The following is a 22,339-nucleotide window of genomic DNA, read 5'->3' as shown; positions in this document are numbered from 1 at the left end:
AGACGCAGACAGTCATGACTGTCAACACTGTTTCCTCTTTACATTCCTTTGATACGTTTCAACTAAGTTCTTACATATTGCACCCTTAAAAGACATTTTGTTTACAAACGAGTTAATCTCATAAACGCGTGTTAGCCACAGAGTTTATTTTCTGCAATAATCCCAAAGATCCCACAGGCCTTTAATCGAGAGATGCAAGGCGATGCTACATTCTGGATGAGCCCACAGAAACACGGCTCTCAGTCCCCATTTCAATCTAAATACCACAGTGCATCTGCTGTCAGTAGGGCAAATGCAACCCAGTGTGCAGATAGTCATCACGTAAGAGATCTGTGCTTGTCCAGTCCTGTTGACCGTTTATCATATAGCACAAGGCAGAGCCCTTCTGATGATGCAACGCAGTCTTCAGTCAGAACTGGTGTCTTGATTCCAGTCGTAAATCTTCACATACAAAGTAAAGTCCACCGTAACTCTGATTTATTATTTCACTGCGTATAAATGTCCACAAAATATAAATTATTTGTCCTGGCATAAATAAGCTGTTAGCCGCAGGGTCGCTAAGTGATGAGAGAACACCGTCCTTCATCCGTGAACCCAGAATCCTCCCTGTTGAAGCGCCCCGGAGCACCAATCCAGCGCTGACGTTCTGTCTGCTGACTATGCATTCTGACCTCTCAGTGGAGATATACGGGCAGCAGGAGAATTTTCTTTCCAGAGGTCAGTAAAGTGTTATATTGCATATGTTACAGTTCACATGTTCAGTGCTGGGAATCTGGTACGCTTCGTTTTTAATTGGCCTCCTATAAAAAAGGGCCCGACCAAAGAAACATTCAAGTAAGCTGCAGGAATAAACAGGAAAACAGGAAAAGTCTTTTGTCCTCGTTGATCGCTTTATGTGTGTGTGTGTGTGTGTGTGTGTGTGTGTGTGTGTGTGTATGTGTATCATTGCCATAGCATGGTGTGAAATGACAGAGACTTGCCAGCTCAGCAGGAGGCCGTTGAGTGTGGCTCTCTCTGTGATCCTAATAGAGGCCCAGATATTACAGTCTCACTTCCAGGCGGGAAACCTAACGCTGGGCCAATTAGTAATTTGGTATTTCATAAAATTTGGCAGCTTGTGTCTGATGACAAACTGACAGAGATCCTCACTCCTCCGGGGAACCTTTGGCAGTACAGCGGTACACACACACACACACACACACACAGAGTGAGAAGTTTGTCTTCCAAAAAAGCAAAGTGGCGGCTGTTGAACATACTGGGAGCATGTAACGGAATTGAAAACAGAAAACGACTTTGGACGCTTTCTTGTTTGGCTGCCGATTCTGATTTCACACGAGCACAAAATGGGGAGAAGATTTTCTCCGAGAGGCCGTTTTTATGACACGCACTGCCTCACTACACTGCTGGGGTTTTTCTTTTTATGATTGATGAACAGTGAAACAGTCCATTAGAGGTCGAGAGGTCACATCGCGGCGTTAAAACATTAGTTTGCCATTATATACACCTCCGATGTGCAGCGTACAGTACTGCCTCATCGCTGTGGGAATGGCTGCTCTCTTCCAGCTCCCTGAAAGGTCATTATGGGATGGGAAAGCCCAGTTGACCTAAGGCAAAGTACATCATTTGTCTTTTAGCACCAGGAGAACACACCTAACAAAGCAGGCTGACCCCTGTTAGAACGCTGAGGATTTGGACCATTTTTCAAAGCCACACAGGAATTTGCCATCCAGTGAAGTCAGCTGTTTTTTTATTGTTTTCGACAAACAGTTCCTCCTTTTTTTTTTAATTGTAAGTGACTTTAGGTGTCTTTAGTGGGGCTATGAAATGATAAAATGTAAATGTGTGGAACTGTTTCCTTATATAATCAAGGTATGTCCTGTTTGATATAACATATATTTAAAGAACATTAAGGGAAGGAATAAATTCTTGATACATATATATATAGAAATAGATTCACAAAGACTTTACTTTTTTTTTTTTATCTCTCTTTCCTTCCTCCTCCTCATCATCCAAGCCCCCATTCTCCATCCCCCCCCCCACACACACACACACACACATACACACCTGGTAACCTAGGCCATCCCACCCCTGCTCTCACATGGCTGCAGCCCTTCCTAATAAATAATGGGAGGTGTCCGGAGCTCATCATCCCAGCAAATAGGCTGCTATATAATATGCGGTCCACTTCAGATAGGTTGCAATATAATATGTGGCCCGACCTCGGATAGCCACAGCAGGGAGGGCTGGCAGCCCATTCATTACGGGTGCAATCGGTTCAGTGGGGGCAGCAAGGTGGCGAGGTGACGGATACACGGCCGCTCTCACAGAGACATGTGCGCACACACCTGCTCTCTCTCACACACACACACACACACTTACAAACATCCTGTCGTCCTTGGCTAAGTGGGAGGCGCACACACACGAACAGGTACACATATATAGATATAGATTTCACAGTATGTGGAATCGAAAACTTTACAGTTGTCAGAATAAAGGTGCAATATGAAAGATTTAAATTTAAAACACACAATGGTTAACTAAAATGATTGGCAGAGTGGGAAGAAATGCGAAGAAATTACCAGTTTTTACATAACGATGTCTGTGTGTCTGTGTAAACACAAATAGCTGCCCCGGTGTGACAAGCTCCCATTCCGGACCACTAACTACACGGCTTACTGAGCTAACTAGCGTTCAGCAGCTACATTTAGCAGCAGCTCGCGGTTACACCACCAATATGCTGCCCCTCTATTCACTTTGACAGGTGCACTTTAAATGCAGTTGTGCACTCTCTTGAATGTGTGATCAGTCATCATCTCCTTATTCACAGGATCGGTAGGCCACTGTACCACTAATGAGAACTTTTGGTATTTTGGTACTATATGAATATGGTACATATATGCAGAAAAATGGTGGGTGAAAGTAAATTTTGGATGATGGTAAGAAACTTTTTAGTAATTCAGTTAATTATTATTTCCCTTACTTTCTTCAAGCACCCAGCACAGTAACTTGCTAGTTTCCTGCTGCTTCAGGTCATTATGCTAGGTTGTACTGCGCATTATTCTTGTTGTCTTCACTTAATTGAGGTTACACGTCAGATGTGTAGTTTCTTTACTTTGGTATTTGTATGTAAAAAAAACGAGATATAAGATGTTCATTTGTGAGCTGGTAGGTGGATTTTGTTATATTTGGAATGAGCCAAGGTGCCTCATTACCCCCCATGTCCAGTCTCTCTGCTAAGACAAGCTTAGCAGGTTCTGGTGGTAGATACATATTTCAATCTTGTCATCTGACTCTCAGAAAGAAAGCAACTATGGATTTAAAAATGTTGAACTATTAAAGAACTACCCTCCTTCCTTTCTCAGTTTTCCACACGCACAGATACTTTCTATACCTTTATTTTTCGTCCCTTCCCTTATTCCCTCTCTCCTCTCCTTCCTCCCTTCCCACTCCACATCAGCCCCCTACCCACCTCTTCCTCCTCCTCCTCCTCCTACCTCAGACTCATTACACCCCACCCACCCGTACACCCCAGCCTCAGCGAGAAGCTCTCCTCATATAATATGATGGCCATCTGCTAGGCTGAGCCGCGCTTTCCAAAAGCCCCGGGGCTAGATGTTTATCTGTCGTCCCCCTCTCAAACTCCTTTAAGAATGCAAAACATATCAGCGATCATCACCACTACAATTAGCACAGGTGCTGCTGAGCTGTAAAGTGATCAGGAGAAATGGGAGGAAACATAATTGAAGTGGATTAGAGCAGAGAGGTGGGAGGGAAAAGAAAAAAAAAATGAAATAAAAATTCTGGAGGCTTGGACAGCGGCCCTTCTCTATACTGCTGTTTAAAATTCACTGTGCTGTGATTAAAACTGGTGCAGAGCAGTGGAGGAAGTCCTGGCAAAGATTTTTGTTTTTTTTAACAGCTGTCTAGTGTTTTTCTCTCCCACTGTGTCCGTGAATGTAGTCCTGTCATGTTGAAATATGGATTTGGACGGTATAATTGTGCATTGTACAAGCAAAAATCAGGCCCCTTTATACATGTACTGCATGTATTTCTCAATTTCACCTGGGGAGCTTGTGCAGCAGTGTGTGTGTGTGTGTGTGTGTGTGTGTGTGTGTGTGTGTGTGTGTGTGTGTGTGTGTGTGTGTGTGTGTGTGTGTGTGTGTGTGGGTGGTCCATGTGCACTGTTTCTGTGTGTTAGAGACTCAACACGTGACAAACCAAACTCTTCTTGTATTTGTCTTGTCAGCATCCACCGACGACATGGCAGCAAACATTTGTGCACATGCAAACACATATAAATACTGTACAGATACACACACACGCGCACACACACACACCATTTTGGTAGCTCGAGCAGGGCCAAAATATTCTGCAGCAGTCACTCATGAAGAGAAATTCTTAATAATAAATATCCAGCCAATAATGAATGTGCTGCTGGCTGCAGTTGTCTTGGGGGCATAATATCTAATTTCCTCCCAATGTTTCATATCCCTACTCCTGCATGTCGACACAGTCCATCATTACACCCCAATGCAGGTTCCTATCACTTTTATTTATTTTTCAAATCAATATATAAATCAAAGCCTGGACAGATGAGATCCAATAAATTACAGAGTGCCAGACAAATGCGGAATGTTAACTGTGTACCAGGAGAGGAGATTCCCATGGGTGCTGCCTGGTCTGCGCTGTGTGCTAGAGGAAAATCTACTAAATGTCATTTTAAATCACAGCTAACTTGAATATTACTCAGCGCTGTTTTTAATACAAGTGGAAAAACTCATCCGAGGCCGTGTCGGAATAAGTTTTTTGTAGATTTCGTGTACCTTCGGTGACAGTCTCTGCTCATATTTAAAAAAAAAAAATAAAAAATTAAAGGAGACCTATTGTGCTTTTTTCATTTGTTTCTACACTTCAGTGTGTTCTGTTTTAGTGCTTTTAAAAGATCTTTAAAGTTGAAAAAGTCCACACCAGCAGAAGCTCCTCGCTCGTCAGCAGTCCCGCCTTTGATTCCATGACATTGTGACATCACACACCTCATAATGTCACACATTTGCATAATTTATGCTTCGTGACTAGTTTGGCACTTGACATTTGATTTAGCATGCCTGCTCTGCTGTTGTTAGAAGTGTTGGCTCAGGCATGTGCAAGGTGACCAATTGGAGGAGAATGGGAATTCAGCCGGGGGAGAGGGGCTTAAAGAGACAGGAGCTAAAACAGACCATCAAATATTGTTCAGTGTTTTGTTTTTGGTTTTTTTAGCATTAAAACATGTAAACCTATGATATTAGTAACCAAACCTGAAAATTAGCATAATATGTCCCCTTTAAACAATCAAAACTGAGACAAGCATGTCGATGCATCATTGTGGAAATGGTAGAATGAATTAAAGAGAGAATGGAGCCATGATGCAGCATTTGCACCGAAATTGTCCACTAGATTCCGTTTTTGCATCCCTCCCCTAAAGGATGGGACTGGAAGATGCAAAATAGAGCAGCGAAGGACTCTGTATACCATCAACGGTGTGTGAGTCACCCCCTTCTATTCCAAGCTCAGCCACATGGAAAAATGGGAGGGTTAGTGCAAGAAGGGAAAGAAACGGGGGCAAGAGGATAGAGAACCAGGTGAAATAGAGCATAGAGAACAGAGGAGGAGGGTCGGCAGCCTCACAAACCTGCAGCTGCCATGTTGAATCCTCACTGCGGACTCAAGTAGGTGCAGGGGCTAACCAGTCAGCTCGGGCACAGACCCATAACGTGAAGGGCGGGCGCAGGGGGCACACACACGCGCAGAGCTATACCTGAGCATGGCAATCATCGCTATCAGCAGGGAATATGCTACCATCAGGCCCCATAACATCAGAGTACACCTTGGCGCTGACACCACATGACATGCATATGTGCGGAGGCAGCGTGAGGCGATGCCAGGCCAGGCAGCAGCAGGGGTTTGAAGGAGATTCCCACTGACAGTGGTCCGGTGGGGACCCACTGCAAAGTGAAACAGCAGGCCTTCCTCTCAACATGGTAGGAGCACAGAGAGAGGCAGGGGCACATGGGTGGTGAGGATGAGGATAAAGCATAAAAGAAATGTCAGTTTCTGTCAGCAGCTGGGAAGAGCTGACATGCTACATGAAGAAATGATAACAAGGGTGTAAAATAGAAATCTTTCTGTAGCCACCGTTATCTAGTTAGTTTAGTTAGCTGTGTAGCTAGCGGCCTTATTAGTGTGCCCTCACTGTGAGCTCATGGCTGGGGCTAGCTGGTTAGCATGCTCACATCAGTAGATTTCCCTGCAGCACATAGACATCTGTGATATAATGTCAAAACTGATATTTCTACACATTCTGTTGATAATTTTAATGTTTCAATGTTTCAAAGTACATTTTTAACATGTAGTGCCCTTAAACAGAGGTGAATATACGGATGTTACAGTATACCCAACTGTGGACAGAGAAGAAAGAGTACCTGGTCTACTTTACCTTATAAAAACACCTGTCTTAGACTTTATTGATCATTACCAAGATAGAGTTCCAAGACTCTATGAAGCTCCCCCAGTTTTTAAAGGCTCCCAACATTCCTAACATTCAGTAATTTATGTCAGGTTTCCCACACTATTACATACTTTATCTCGGAATTCACACTTTGCTCATATTTTTCTAATGCCGTTTTTAACTTTTTTTCATCCCAAGTCATTCGGAGCACTGTTCTGTGCACAGAGAGTTGCTGAGCTCTCTGAACTCCTGTGGAAAGGAAGGAGAAGAACTGTGACACCCTTAAAATAACCACGTTAAACTGTCATGGCTTCAGTTTTGGTCATTTGCTGTTTTATTTTGTTAATGTCATCATGGTGTCATGTCTTACTGTCCACTTCCTGTCTTTGTCTGCTTCCCCCACTTTTTTTTCCTACTCACCTGGGTTCCTATACGCTAATCATTCCTGTGTATTTAAGCCTGTTTTCCCTCACTCTTTGTGGGTCAGTCTGTCTATCTCTGTCCTGTCTTCCCATTGGGTTTTACGTGCAATCACTGCCTGTGTCTCCTGCGTATGTTCCTGATTTGTTCCCCATGGTCTTCCGGTTTTGTCTTCAGTTTTTCTATTACTCCATTTTTCTGGACTTTACTTCTCCTGCCTTTTTGTTGCTTGAACTTTGGATTTTGGGGTTTTGACCTTGGATTTTAGCTTTACTTTTAGCTCGCTTTTACTTTTTAAATGCTACCTGTCTGTGTGTTTTGAGTTTTAATCCCACGTAAATCTATTCATTTTTAAAGATTTAATAAATAATTTAAGCAGAATTTTGATCAAGAGCTGTATTCTTAAAAAAAGGGCAAAAGAAACTTCTGATCAAACATCACAAGTTTGGAATACCAAACTTCTGACCGTGTGAACCTTCTGCACAATTACATACAATATCTTTTAAACGCTACACTGGGAAACAAGATCTCATTTAAAAAACAATAGCAAAGCAGAAGGCAGGAGTTCCAATATGGAGAATATAAAGAATAAATAATCCAGTTGTCTGCAGCGCCCAACGCAAAGCAATTTAACGCATCAGTGGCGGCCGCCTATTAATTTCCTGTGGAAGGAGAGAGGGGGGAGGCTGGGAGCACTGATTGGAGGGACAACACAGCCGCATCATGTATCACTTCGGAGCCAAACAAGACACACACATGCACACGCATACACACGTACACAAACTCACACACACACACGTCATAGTTGTAATCATGCTGTTGTTTCCCACAATGTCAGCGGTTGCATGGAAGCGAGGTGCCACTATATATGCTTAATGACAGCGAATTAAAAAGAGGGCCTACAGATAGAGAGGCCCATATGTGACTCTTGTCCTCAGGGTGTTGCATCAATAATAGCCCCCCCAGGCAGCACCCTGCTTCTACTATGCATTCGCTGGAAATCCCAGTCCGCTTTAATTAGGTAGACCCAGCTTCCGACCCCTCCCCTGCATCCCAAATAACTAAAGAGGGCGTGGTAGCACCAATATCACTGGCGCAGAGCCAAACAACAACACCTCTTTCACCGTGGGGGAGGAAAGCAGAGGGGGGGGGGACCATGGTGCTATAAATCCAGAGGTATTTGGACAGGAGCCACCATCGGTCCCAAACGACCACTGTGGTGGCAATAAGCACGCCGGGGTGACATCCGACAAATATATGATCTTGAAGACATCAGAACTGCTCAGCTGTGCCCTGTGTCCCGAGCTTTTCCTCATCCCACAAGCCAAATCATTACTTCCTGAACGACCGTCTCCACAAACAGTTCAAAATATTTGCCTACAAACAAATCCTGTTTGCTGGTGATGGACCAACCTCTCATCCTCGGTTCGAAAACGGCAACACTGGACCGTCTCTCTGCCACTCTGCTAGCTATTCATTTGACCTGTCTCATAGAATCAGTGTTTTGTTTGATGCATGGTTTTTCATTATCACTATGGCCCATCATTACTTTCCTCTTATTATAGTCTGGGGGACATTCGAGACAGTTCAGAAGAGCTGTGGATGAGGGACAACACACACACACACACTCGTTTCTTTCTTTTGGGGTAGGAGAAGAAAAAAAAAATTGTGCCCCACAGACATAATGTCTGTGTTTTCCTGCAATTAATTAATGGGTCCCCAGCTAGTTAGCAGTAGGCAGCACTTGTTTCACCGTGGCGACTGAGAGAGGGCGAAAGAGGTTGGAGCCAGGCTCGCCTCGGTAGCTGCAGGCTTTTAGTTGTGAGCCACTGGATTTGGACTATTTTTAACGAAATCCTTTTATGGATAGATAAATCTGATTTTATGCAAGAAGAGTCTCCTGGGTTTCAATTAACTGGGGGTCACGCTGCAGATCTATCACAAAAAGGAAAGAGGGATGGGGAGAGAAAGAAGGGGAGAGAGGAAAAGATAAAAAAGAAAGAGAAAGGGAAGAGGAAAGCCTTTAATTAATACGGTCTAATTAAACATTTGTGAAATGCATTATCTGCACTGTTTTTTTTGTTTTTTTTTCTCTCGTCGTGAGGCACGGTTGCCTAATTGTCTGCTTGCACCCCCCCCCTTCTAAAAGTTGTTTTGTGGTTACATCATGGTTGTTAATAATGCAAAAGAAGCTTTGGAGTGCCTTTTAACTGCAGTTTGTCTATCCACAATTGAGGATTCAAAGAAAACGAGTAATTGGGAATGCCATGTTTCTCGCCCTTCAACTGGAGTCCTCTGGGTTCCTCAGGAAAACATTTGACTAACTGCAAAGATTTGGTGGCGGGGAGGGTGGTTGGCGAGGGTTGTGGGCGGGAGGGCGGGCGGATAGGGGTGATGGTGGGGGTGGGGGGCTGCACTTCTTCTTTTACAGGAGACTCTGGAAACTAATTTGATTCCTAAAACATGCGAGATGACAGCTTCCCGCTGCACGGCGGAGGTAGATTTGACTTTGAATCATGACACACTGTTTAATCACGGGCCACGAGGCATGGCAAGTCGCTAGACCTGAGGAGAGTCACATAAAGAGTGTCAAGCACGCCGGGCGAGAGACAGAGAGAGGGCGAGAAAATCCATAACAGATTAAACAGTGTTTGGTCAAAACACACAGCATGATATGTGCGTCTATCACCTCACCGCTCTCTCCGTCTCATTGCGATGCATATTTCTTCCCAGCTGGCTCTCATTGTTAAACTACCCACAGGGCACTTCTTAATGTGAAGTTGATCTCAGGTTGTAGTCGCTTACACGTGCACGCACACACACTCACACACACACACACACACACACACACACACACACACACACACACACACCACCTCCACTCAGCACACTCCACCCCCATTGCTGCCATGACATTTCTCTCCCCATTCAATTCCCAGCATGTGCAGCAGTAGCAAAGCGTATTATGTCCATCTTTTTTTTTTTTTTTTTTTTTTTTTACTCTCTCTCTGCATAGTAGGGGGAATGATTCAGTTCATCAGAGCAGGGAAATACGCTCATATCCTTTCACACATATGCTCATGCACTTCCTGCACAGGTCTATTTGATGGTACATGCTACATAGCTGAGCTCACACCGCGGTGTGTACACTCGCACACAGGCACACACGCTGATTAAGCAGGCAGGTTGAACAGCATCAGATTCCTATTTCATTACCTTTTATTGTCTTGAGGATGCTGAGCACTTGTGGGTCCAATGGTCTCCATCACACATCCAGAGAGGCTGGTAGGGTCGGGTGTGCTGACACCTAAAGTAAGAAGTCTTTTTTTGAGTGTGCACACTCGCATAAACACAACTTTTTCCCATTGTCATCTTGCAATCATTTTTGTTATTATCCATTAAAAACGGCTCTGTCCTGCTTGTAAAGGCGTCGCTCATATTGAAGAACCCCCAAAAATCAGCTCAGCTCTGCTTAGTTTTATAGCATCTTTCAGATGTTACTGTTTGGTTCAATGTCATTTTTTTCACAGCTGCAATTTTCTATTTACATTTGTCTACATTTGTCAAAGCTTTAAAAATGTACCTTATTCAACCTTCCCAGAATCAAGTAGCAGACAGACGAAGTTACCTGGCGAATAAAGAACAAGTCGGCTACGTCAACTAAACAGTTTTGCCATATCATTGTATCAGTGTTTGTTGAAGGTCGGGATAGAAACGAGAACATTCAATAGTGAAGTAATTCACTAGTGCTAAAAATGTCACCAGAGTAGTCGTATAATGCAATCCAAATTGACAGAATAAATGTTGGCAATCTATGTTTCTTGAGGTTTATTTTATAGTTTTATGTTTTTACAACGCAGTGCTTAAGGTTTGTTAGGGTTAAGGCATGAAAACCACTTGGTTAGGGTTTGGAAAGCATCATGTTTTTGCTTGAAAAACACAAACACACAGGTCTCCTTAAAACATTCATGTTGTGACATCGCTGTGCTTCTGGTGTGGTTCAGGCACAAACACAATTCGGTCAGGGTTAGGAAAGGATCTAGAAAATGTTCAGTTGTAGCAGGCTTGATAACTTGATGCCGCACGTATTGTAGAAATGTCAATACAGACGTGTGCAAATTTAAACACAACAAGGGTTTACAGAAACACAACTGGACACACCTCATAAATCATGATACACTGGTCTTCCTACTACACTTTCCACTCTAATAAGATATATATAAACATACTTTTATATAAGAAGTATTTGGCAGTGGTCTTGGTGTCTCTGGTCCTAATATTACTCATCAGAACCAAATTTTGTGATATCACCCATGCAAAGTGGAGAGTAGTGATCACGTACAAAAATGAAAAAGAGTAGCCAGTGTGTGTATGTGTGTGTGTGTGTGTGTGTGTGTGTGTGTGTGTGTGTGTGAAAACAAGATTTTCAGAGTGTGTACGTTAATTTTAAGAAAAAATTCTGATCATGGTCCGCTTGTTGAGGCAGGATTTTGTCGCCAAAATGTTTTACGCTGCTCCCTCGAACCCCCCCTCACCAGTGTTTCCTCCTTTCTCTTCTCTTTATCCACCCAGTTCTTGCTCTCTCCTCCTCCCACCCTCCCTCCCTCTCTCCAGTCGCCTTGCCTCCCCCTCCCCTCCTCCCACCCTCTTCTATATTAAGCTTGTCATCTCTGCTTCCAAGGTGCTCTAAGTGGTGACAGTGCTAAGGTGCTAGCAGGGCGCTAGCAGGCCCTTTACTGAGCATGCCCAAAGAGCCAACCTAACTAATTAGAGATCCAACCTTGATGAGTGCTCTCTCTTTCTCTAACACACACACACACACACACACACACACACACACACGCTTGCTCGCTCCCTCCATAAGCATGTGTATCTGGGCTCAGAAATTACTTAATATGATATATTAACATATTTCTGGCAGGAACGGCAGGAGGAGGGTGCTCGTTGGAGACAAATTATCCAAATTAATTTCTAATTTAAAATCCTATGCCTTTTATTATAAGCTGTGGGCGCCCTTGGTAGAAGAGACACAGCGAGGAAGAGGGAATAAAGGCTGATAGAGAGCAGCGAGAGAGGAGTGAAGTCAAGGATGGAAGGACGGAAGGAGGAATGAGAGGACGCTTTAATAACCTAGGCCGCTTCTCTGCCCACAAACCAAATGAATAAACGGAGGGGGATATGAAGACGCAGGAAGGATTTAACTGTACATGGCCGGCTGAACTCGGCCCAGCTTAATTCAGCCATGAGAGAGCGTCTCCAGAGAGGAGGGAGAGAGGGAAGAAAAGGAAAATGGGCTCAAAAGTTTGAGGCATACTTGAGTCTCCCCTTTGCCCTAATTAGTGGCCTCACATCCTCACTAAGCCTGAGAGGGAGGAGAAGCCAGCGGCCACGACCATGGGTCAATCTTTGAGAAATTGTTATGAATGCGCACACAATAGCCCTGGGTGCTCATGGGAAATGTAGGCCCGGAAGCATGTGCGAGCGAAATGGTACTGGAGGTCTTCAGAAGCTCAAAATGACCAATTAGGCCATCTCATTTTTGGCCAGAGATAATTCAACAGTCGGTCAACATCCTCTGTTCATAATTTATGCCTATTACTAAGGATTAGCTGCAACTCATCCTTTCAAGGGCTTAGCGGCTACACACAGTTAAATGATTCATTGAATCATGGGCATGAATTGTAATTACCGCACCGATTTGTAAAGGAATTCTCAGATAGTCAGACTAAAAAAAAAAAAAAGTCCCTGTTCCATTACATGTAGGTCAAAAAGCATGTGTTGGGCCACACTTCGATTTTCATAAAACAAAGCTCATGTCTGGAAATCGAGTTAGAAGGGAAAACTGACAGAGCCGTCACGCCGCGATTGAAGGTGTTATTAAGCATCGTGATATATTGTTCCGAGTCTACCTCCTTCGCTGTCATACAAGTGCCAGTGTGCATTTGTTTTACAGCGCGATCCTCAAATTGAACGTGAAACAGGAGCTGCGGATGATGAGGTGCTGTCTGAGGTTATCCCATCCTACATCAGAAAGTTTCACTCGCTTTGAAGCAGAGGAACGTCGCATGATTTATCGCCCTGAAACAGCGGATGATTTCAAGATTTCGGCACCATAATGAAAAAACTCACGTCCCTCTATACCACTTCTTCTTCTACTCCAACTTTGAGCAAAATTTCAACTGCAAGCGTTTCCTCTTTAAAGAAGAAACGTGTGGACAACTTTGTTTACTGTACGTGAGAACCAGGCCCCTCTATAGTGCTTACATCAGTATGTAAATAGCGAGTGTATCAGTCATTATATTCCTTGTTAAGCTATTATCCACTGACGCACCGTGCGACACGCATGGACTTGTAACTGCATGTTTAATCACCATTCCACCCAGGAGCCTACAGCTTGTTTCAGCTAATATCAAATAATAGCACAGCTCACCGTGTAATGAACAAACACCCTCTTCCCTACACAAAGACACGCACACGCGGCCTCACTGCTACACCCTCCGAACATGGCGCCGCAGCAGCGTGGCGGACACGGACATGTGTCTTCTGTTTCGGCTCTCGGGGACGAAGAGGCTTTTTGTGGCGCTTGTGTTTCAGCCGGGGTTTTTTTTCTTTTCGCTGCAACTCTGGGTGCCGCGTTGGCTCGGGGAGAGGCGCGGCGCTGTAATTAAGGACAGAGGGAGGAGGATGTTCGTTAGATGTAGTGTCCTCATTAGTGTAAGTTCCACCCGGAGGTGGTGCTGAGCAACGAACACCTAATGAGACGCATATTGTAATGAAAGCAGGGAACCAACAACCGCCCAGATTCAGTCACAGGCGCCTCAAATTGGGGTGTGAGGGAAAAAAAACTTCTGATACGTGCTGCATAATGTATACATTTCTCGCTCTGTAGGGTATGTAATCTGTATTGTGTTCGTGGAGAAGGTAAGACGACAGCTTTCAGGAACATCCTCAAGACTTGAGCCACGTTTAGATGTGCGTCGGCGCATCCTTATCGTGTTATGTGATGAACTGCGTGAGGCCAGCAAACACAAGAGGCTCTTCTATTTCTACTTTGCCACTTTTTGTTTTCCCTCTTTCGCGCCCATCTATTCATTAAGGCCTCATATGATAAGCGCCGCATTTGTACGCCAGGCCACAAATCACTGTTACATACTGTAAGCAGCCAGCCAGCCATACAGACACTGTAGGGGCTCACCTGCCCTGTGGCTAAAGACGACTGTAGCTACTGTATCCCACACGCACACACACACATGCACGCACACACGCATAGACAAAATGTCTCACAGCATGCTACTCGCCACAAGTACTGAACAGGTAATCTCACTTAATCATCTCAGAGGTCACCGCAAAGCGAGGTGGGGCGATAATTGCTGTGCTGAGCGGCAAAAAGTGAAGGATTGCAGGCAGAGAATGAGGGAGAGGGAGGCAGAGATGAATAGAAGGAGGAGAGAGAGCGAGGATGAGAGACTGGAGTAGAGATGGAGAGAAAGGGGGGAAAGTCTGTGTGTGTGTGTGTGCGGGCGCGCGTGACTGCTAGAGGGCAGATTCAGAGACAAAGCATACTGGCACTGCAAGGACAATTGTCGTGCCTAACACCTAGACAGGAAATACTGTACATATACTTAATGTGACTAGTTTGTGTTTTTTTTGTTTGTTTTTTTGTCTTTTTTTAGCATAGTTGAAAAATAATACTTGTTATCCAACCAGCAATCTGTTTTTTCATATTCTTGATTGAGAAAGACAAAAAGAAAGACAGAAGGACAGAAAGAGAGGAAAGAACCATGTGAAAAAAAAGCTGATTGTTCATGTACGTATGCAAAAAAAATATGTAATAGGATGGGGAAAAAGCGGAGGTCATGTTAAAGCGTTACTTGATATGTGGAAAAAGCCAAACACTTGTCCTGACATTTTTTTTTAGTTCCCCCATGAAAAGTGCCGATCACAAGGGAAAATGTGGAAATCACATGTGAAAAGCACATTTCGCGTGATTTTCATGTGCCACGCTGTGTTTCCACATGTGGGAATTCTTATCTATGTCTGAAAAAAATCCAATAAAATGCGAACATTTGAATGTCACTTTTTTTTCATATTTGACAAACATGTAACTATATGCAACTCACATGTGAAATTGTGACCACTACATGTGACACTTTTGTGAGTAAGAAAGAAAGAAAGATGCAACAAGAGGGGAGAGCAATATGTGGAGGAATAAGAATGGCAGAGGGGGAGAGGTGGGAGTGGGGGGACAGCGACAGCCTCTCCTCCCCCGGGGGCTAACAGGGGGCCGGCCTCCCCTGGCCTCTGACAGCCAACCAAACAGGTACGCCGCGAGATGATTTAAGGCGATAATAACCTCCACTTCGGCGGATGGATGATGCCTCTCCCGTGGCTGCTGATGCTTAATGAATGAAACATTAGTAAACACTACTACCAAACATGATTAGAGAGCCCCCCTGCTGACAGCCGGCACGGAGGAGAGGGAAAAAAGATGAGTACGCAAATGTGTCCTCGGCACCGCCATCGACACACACACATGAACACACACACACACACACACTGCCCTCCCCTCGCGCGTGTCACTCTGACTGGATTGACCAATTCTATTACTGCTCGTCGTCACTTTTGAATAAAAGATGTGGCAGAGGGAAGGGGACCTCGGGAGGCAAACGTGTATCCGTGTGTGCATGCGTGATTTCTGTCTTCCGGGTCCGTCGCCGCCAGACCAAATGATATGTGTACGGCAAGGTGTGCCGCCTGCAGATATGCGCGAGCCATACAAAGTGGCTTTATACTGTATAGGCAAAGAGACAGAGCCCTCCAGATGCGAGGTGAAAGAGGCAAGGACTCACCGAAATAGATATGCACTGTCACTGCCCTACCTACCAGTGAGCCTCGGCTTAGGAGTAATGGAACACACCCAAGACTGCAGTAACGCATTGGGCAAGAAAATAAGAACCGTTATTTGAGTAAAAAAAAAAAATCTGTAATCCATCACTTGTTGTAAAGTTCAGCAAAATTAGAAGAGGAATATGAAAACATACTCCAGCTAATGAAGGTCGCAAGATGGGACAATGTTTACAGAAAGACACACTGGTGTCAAATGGCAGATCTGAGCGCTTTAAACAGTGCAAATTAATTTTAATTAACTTCCTGTACTTGGATGGCAGGTAAAGTCACTGTAACACTGACTGAAGCAGTCATCCGCAGAGGAGATCTCCGTTGTCGGTGTTGACTGCTGACTGGAGCTTGGAGGGGAAAGGTACTTCATGAACAGAGAGGAGAGGGGGAAAAGATGAGGGGGGATCGGACTCTCTGCTGAGTGCCAAATAGAGACAGTTCACCTGAATTGGAGCACAAACACACTCTTCCTGTGTGCTGGCTAAGGTTAGCTCATGGCTAATGGAGTCAAGTAGTGTCGCTGTGTGCGCGGCGGATAAACGCTGCACGAGCAAAGCGAACAAGCACAAATGATCGCGCTCTGCCACTGGTTGGTACACCATTACACATCCCCGTTTGACATGACTCGGTCACACATGTTCACATGTGCAAGGTCACGCTGAAGTTTCATTTGTGTTCAATTTAATCTTGTCACCCAAAATACTGACGGCAACCTAATGAAACACACTGTAACTCTGAGCACACTCATGGTTTTCTCTGGGTTTGAATGTTGTTGTGGGTGCACAACTCTACATACTTAACATACAACAAAGACCTAGTTTTAGTCAGAGAATTTCTACATATTATATCATATTATACGCTTTAAGTAAGTAAACAGCAATGGAGGCTGAACTTACTTTCCACTTTGCCACAAAATGGCACACAGTTTCCTGCAGTGGTCCTGAGCATTGCATTAGATATACATTGTAAGCTGTTTTTTTAAATTATTATTCATTTGTTTCTGCTGCATCACTGTTAGGATGTTTTTCTCCATATCCGGTGCATCCTTAATGTATCGCGGCACTGTATACGCCACAGGCACGGGCATGCGGTAACCTCAACGCCTCCTCCTCCGCGCAGACACACAGAGGGGCACGTCCACAGAAGACCAAACTATAAACTGCAGCCTGGCCCGGTGCGCAACAAGGTCGGCAGAAACAGCAGTTTACCGTCACCAAGGGGAAACGCCAGAGTGATATCGTTGGCTAACAACACTAAATAGGACAACAGCGAGTCAGAGGGGACGCGACTAGAGGAAGTGCTCACTCACCTATTTCTAATCATGGACATGTCTTTGGCAGAGATGGAGGGACACGCAAGGACACACAAACAGGCCAGACCTATCTTTGACTCTGGAAGGGACGATGAAAACAAACAAGGGCAGAGAGGAGAGAGGGTGCAGCGAGAGTTTGGTGAGGGGAAGAAACAACATTCATTCTCATTTGTGTTATTATCTATTTACTCATTTGCAATTGCGTTAGATCCAGGCGGCGTTGGCTTCTTTTAAGATTGGTTGGCTTCGGCTCTTACAAGTTTTTTGTCTGCACAGTGGTGATGATAATGTGTGGAAGATGAGTAGCAGCGCACTAATGGTCCCCACACACACCTAATATGAGATTATTTATGGGTTTATGGGGCTCACTTTTCACAGAGTCTACCCAAAAATGTCAAGGGGACTTTTTTGGTTATGAAGACATCCCGGAGACTGATGAGAGAGTCTCGAGTTAAGCTGAATTAGCATCAAATCCATTAATAACATCAAAGATGAAAGATAAATTTCCACTGAACATTGATGGCTACCATAATGTTCATATGTATAACACAGTGTGACTTCAGAGTCAAATTAAGTTCACTGGGCTAAATTATGCCAGCCTGAATTTACCCATTTATATGACTCTTTTTATGGCTGATTCAAAGCCGCCTAGCTAATCAACGCTCTATTACAAAGCTTCTCCATGGCGGCAGTTTGATTGGCTTCAATTTACATAATGGTGGAACGCTGAGAAAGTGAGGCCTCAACTGCTTTCCATTTCTCTGCCGAGCCGATTAGATAGGTTTATGGATTTGAAACATGTGCGAGGCATTGATTTTATTTATTTCATTATTCATTCATTGGTCTATTGCACCCGGGAACAAGAAAGCTGTCGGTCTGCGACAATCACGAGGCGAACATTTTCTCCTGTCCTGGACTACGCTTAGCGCCGGAATCCAATTTGTGTTTGGAATGAGAAAACTGTTTCATCCGCAGGTGCAGACCTCTGAAAGATACACAAATGCACGTACACATGCACACACGTCAATGTCGGGGACTTGTTACTCGTATGTTATTGTACATTTAAATAGGCAACCCGGCGGTAAGAACAAGTGAATAACCAATAACAATTTGATCATTTCGCTTCTCACATTTTCGAGACCTCCATTTCGGGGCTTGCTTTCTATCTCCACCTCTTCCCATTCTGACTTTGTTTTTGGTTTATCCATGTTAACGTTCTTATCATCTGCTACTATATCATTATGCTGCAGTGACAGAGTTGAAATGAGACAAAAAGTCTACACCCATTCTTGCAGCGGTGGAAGACTGTACTTGTTGCTTCAAGCTAAATGCTATTGTCATGCATGCTGACATGCTCATACTGACGGCGTTAAAGCTCTAGCGTGCAGATATTTGTGGGATTTAAGGGCAGAAATGGAGTATAATGTTCACAATTGTGTTTTTATTGGTGTATAATCACCTGGAACTAAGAACCGGTATTTTTTTGTTACCTTAAAATGAGCCCTTCATGCCTGCACAGGGCGCAGGTCCACCATGTTGCACAGCCATGTTCTTCAGTAGCCAAATGGACAAACCTAGTTCCTTTAGCATGCTGTGCTGCAGTGATAGCGTTGCATAACACTGATTAAATCCAGTTCTTTTTGCTCCCTGGCTTAAATAAATGTGTTCAAGACCTTCCTTGCTATATTAGAGTTAATGTAAGCCTTTCCCAAGGTATTGTGTAACGTGCGTCAAACAGCAATATTAGCTAGGAAGTGGTTAAATGCTACCGTGAGCTGTTGTCTCAGCTAATGGGTCATCTTTCAGTTGCTCAATCAGGAAACAGTTAAATGATTGCGAAACAAAAGGCATAAATAGACTCCACAACAACAACAACACAAATCTTGGACACATTAATTTAAGTGTGAAGTGTGCTCGTGTTAGCTAATGGGTTATCAAATATGTTGTTTCACCCTGAAATACGGCCCCATGTCCCTCCAGATTTTGGCTATCCACCGTCTTTTCAGTTGCTGGTCAACTGGGAAGCGGAGAAATAACAACAATTTCTCAGGTACCCTACATTTTTAAGACTTGCAACTTGACACACAGCAGTACAACATGTGAGTTTCCCACCCTGAGCGCCGTGTCCGAGGAAAATGGCCGCCGTGTGAACATGGTCTATGACATCTCTAGAATCGTGCTGCGAGCATGACGTTAAAACATTAGTGTTTCCGGTCCAGCTACACTGACAAATGTTTTTAAAAAAAGAGTCCTTTGCAGTAGTTCATATGATAACCATCTACCATTTGCTGCTTAAATGTAAAAGTATTCAGTGTTTGCATGAAATGAGAAATAAAAATGCACCTGCTAGAGTTTGTTTAGCCGTCAGGAAGCACACGGGGGTCTAGCAACAGGTTGAACTACACTGAGACATTGCAATATGCTTTTTCAGCTATACAGTTATTAAGTGCAGTCGTTCCTGTTGCGGACAGCGTTTTTTTGTCCAGGATACAAGTTTCTTCACCAGCTGCTGCTGCAGTGTATACCGTGGACCAGTGAAGAAAACTGGGTTAGAGGGGTAATATTTCAACAACACAGTGGTCTGAACATAAAATACTGTGTGTGTGTGTGTGTGTGTGTGTGTGTGTGTGTGTGTGACTAGCTGCCAGAGGCACCCCAGCAGGAAGCTCTGCAGTCAAATGATTTCACATTCCCTTTTCTCCTTGGCTGCCTGTGCTGCCATTTACAAAGAGCACCAACAGAGGACGGTCATACATGCCTAGAACACGTACACACACACACATCACACACACAAGCCCCGCTTGCACACACACACACACACACAGTGTCAAAGGCAGAAGACACACACAGGCACAGTAGTCTTTGATTGTATTGTTAGAAGCCTAGTGGCAATCAGTCCACAGTTTCATGAATAAACAAATGACATTAAGCATCAGCACTGTATGTCTAGACGCAGTCACGACGTAGCAGTAAAGATAATAACTTTAATCCTAATCACCTGTTCAAGGTGATGGCTTCCTACGTTGCGCGCCAGTAAAACTTTACATCTCATCGAAATACCTTTAGCTGTTTGTTTAAATTGTTTAATCTCTTTCATTAGGATCTTCACATTTCACCGCAGCACACACACACACACATGCACACACGGCATCAAAGAGGGACGCCCCAAACGCAACACCTCTCCTTTGGTCTCCGTCTCATGAGCAAGCCTGAAAGTCAAGTGGTGGAGGATATTAAAACAGGAGAAGAAGAGCAAGAAGATCAAAATTACCAGAGCAGCAGCAAAGCTCCGGGCGCAGAGCCCCGATGTGTTTCCCCCTTTCTCCCTCTCACTCTTCCCCTCTCATCTGACGCCACATGAAGCCTGGCGCAGGTAACTGCACTTTTTAATGATGCCATTTGCCTAATGCCTTCTTGTGGTTGTCAATCTATCTCACATTATCCCTCATCTTGCCTGTCTTGCCGTATCACCCGCACCCCTTGACTCCGGCACACCAAAGAGCAAAGAGCCTCGCCTGGAACATCGCTGCAGCGGCCCATTAGGAGCATCCTCCAGACTAATTGGTGGGAGACGTGGAAGACGAGGAGGAAACAACAACAAGCAACAACAAAAACTTGGGGGGAGGGAGGACGGTGATGGGCACATCTTTTATCCTCAACTTCCCCTTTCTGCTGATCTGGGCGGTTCCACCGGGGCACAAATTGGGATGAGGGAGGAAGTCAAAGAGGGAAATCTGTTCAGCCATAAGTTGACAGCTCACGTTCACGCGCTCTCTGTAGCTTTCTGTTAGTCTCTCTTTCTGTCAGTGCACCGTATCTGTACCTTCACACTTTGTGTTAAACTCTCTCCGTCTATCTGTCTATCTCCTTTGGCCATGTCTTCCTCATCACATCGCTCTAAGGTGTCTGCACGCCATCCTTTGCCTCATGTCTACCTTTTCACCTGACGCAACACTTAAACAAGTCTTCTGAGAGTGGGTTCACTATCCTTCAGACAGGACCTCCGTCTTTTGTTGAGGACTGGCTGACATCACATGCAGTTATGACACATGTATCCAAATATTGCCCCGCGAGCATGTTCGGCTTCATCTGTGGTGCAACGTCAGCACTGTTTGCGTCCGACGGGATGGAGGAACACAAAAGGGCACCTGCTGCAAAGTAAAAAAAGTTAATGAGTCTGCTTTCACACTTGCACACCTGAATAAACAGATAGTGTGTGACAAACACTAAGTGTCAGGTGCGTCTTCAAACATACACATGTACTTACAAAGTCTTTGTTTCGACCATACACAATGGGCGTGCGCAAATGCTCGAAAACATGCACATTCATACCTCTCCACCACAAACACACACACACACACACACACACACACACACACACCTTTCATTGGCACCACACGCGCAAACACTCACGTCCGCAGCACACATATCCTAACAGAGGCTTTTATGACAGGGCCGGGTGACATGAAGTCCGCTGGATGAATAGTTTGATAGCCCCGGGCGGGCGAGGGGAAAAGGATAGGCCGTAAATAGGATTGAAGTTTAAATGGAATAATGCGGCCTGGAAAAAGAGCTAGGGCCTGGAGTGGGGGCAAACCCAGAGGTAACATAGAGGTGACGAGTTCGCCTGGAGAGCGACCGAAGCAATAATAAGACTTTTTTTTGGATGGATGTGAGAAGAAAGAGACAAAGTTAGAATGTGGAACAATGGCACAGTCAGGGGTTAGGACGAGGAATGTTTTAGTTCCTGGGAACAACTGGAACTAGTTCATTTGACAGTTTATATTCAAAGCTAAGTTGCTGGGATGTAATGTTAGCAGTTAATGTTTCTGCAAACCTCAGATACAAGTTTGATGTGACATAGCACGCGTACCATACTGCCATTTGTGCAAAATGTGCGCCCGCAGTTCGAGTCTGAGTTGCGGCATTTGTAAGCTTGACACCGATGGATATTAGGAGAGCTGGGGACTTTTCCAGCCATGTTCGTGGTAACCAAAATTGGATATTTTTCACTGGAGTTCAGGCCATCTCCAGGCGCTTTTGTGGCGACAAGCCCAGATGTTTTAAGAGTACCTCATGATATTTCCAGCCATGTTTGGGGCGACCAAAACTGGATATTTTTGACGGGAAGTCGTGCCAGCTCTAAACATGTTGGTGGTAACAAAATTGTATTTTTTTTAAGGGGACCTCAGGAAATTTCCAGCCGTGTTTGTGGTGACCAA

At 44.5% G+C, this 22,339-nt stretch overlaps 1 long non-coding RNA gene across 1 annotated transcript; it reads left to right on the top strand.

The window, feature by feature from the left end:
• The first annotated feature begins 17,812 nt into the window (after positions 1 to 17,812).
• Positions 17,813 to 21,343, top strand: LOC119008679. Its single transcript, XR_005071483.1, has 2 exons — positions 17,813 to 20,490; positions 20,618 to 21,343. It is a non-coding gene; the product is annotated as an uncharacterized LOC119008679 (long non-coding RNA).
• Positions 21,344 to 22,339: the final 996 nt, after the last annotated feature.

This window comes from Acanthopagrus latus, chromosome 19 (genome assembly GCF_904848185.1).
Source record: "Acanthopagrus latus isolate v.2019 chromosome 19, fAcaLat1.1, whole genome shotgun sequence".
NCBI lineage: Eukaryota > Metazoa > Chordata > Actinopteri > Spariformes > Sparidae > Acanthopagrus > Acanthopagrus latus.
The sequence above is the reverse complement of the archived record's forward strand: the minus strand, read 5'-3'. Positions and strand labels throughout refer to the sequence as shown.